At 39.2% G+C, this 756-nt stretch overlaps 1 non-coding gene across 1 annotated transcript; it reads right to left on the reverse strand.

Annotated features, from left to right (window-relative positions):
- Positions 1 to 267: 267 nt before the first annotated feature.
- Positions 268 to 374, reverse strand: LOC138434776 (U6 spliceosomal RNA). Its single transcript, XR_011254855.1, has one exon. It is a non-coding gene; the product is annotated as a U6 spliceosomal RNA (small nuclear RNA).
- Between the last annotated feature and the right edge of the window lie 382 nt (positions 375 to 756).

The following is a 756-nucleotide window of genomic DNA, read 5'->3' on the forward strand; positions in this document are numbered from 1 at the left end:
TTTTAGATCCTTTCCCCATGTAAGTTATTACAGAGTATGGAGCAGATTTCCCTATGCGACTCATTCAGTATATCCCATTTGGCTTTCTATTTTATACACAGTAGTGTGTGTATATTAATTCCAACATCCCTTCTACATAAACTTTTGAAGTTTTGCCATGCACCAGACATGTGCATGACATGTGCACCAGTTCTAAGCAGGTGTAAGAAGTTACTACTATCATTTGGCAGATAGATGATTTTTTTTTTCTGTTCCACGATTCATTTAAAAAATATGGAACGCTTCACGAATTTGCGTGTCATCCTTGCGCAGAGGCCATGCTAATCTTCTCTGTATCGTTCCAATTTTAGTTTATGTGCTGCCGAAGAGAGCACCAGATAGATGATTTTAGAGTCAAGAGAGAGACATACTAATCCACATGAGAGAGAGAGATCTACTAATCCTGGAGAGAAGGAACCAGAGAAAACTTCCTTCCCAGAATCTGGAAACATCATGCTTAACCTTGAAAGACAGAGCAGAAAGGAGTTTAAAGACAAAGCTTGCATGACATAAATGTTTTGGAGTTTTGAAAAAGAATCAAAACTCAGTGGGGATAAAGAAAATAGGAGTGGCAGCTATCCACGTAAGACAGCACAGCATTGAAAGAGTCAATTAAGGAGAAAGCATCAAGAACCAGAAGGAAGGTTAACAGCATCGAGTGCTATAAAAAGCCAAGCAGGATGAGAAATGATCCTGGGCATGGGGGATGCATTTAAA

Source organism: Ovis canadensis, chromosome 2 (genome assembly GCF_042477335.2).
Source record: "Ovis canadensis isolate MfBH-ARS-UI-01 breed Bighorn chromosome 2, ARS-UI_OviCan_v2, whole genome shotgun sequence".
NCBI classification, from domain to species: domain Eukaryota; kingdom Metazoa; phylum Chordata; class Mammalia; order Artiodactyla; family Bovidae; genus Ovis; species Ovis canadensis.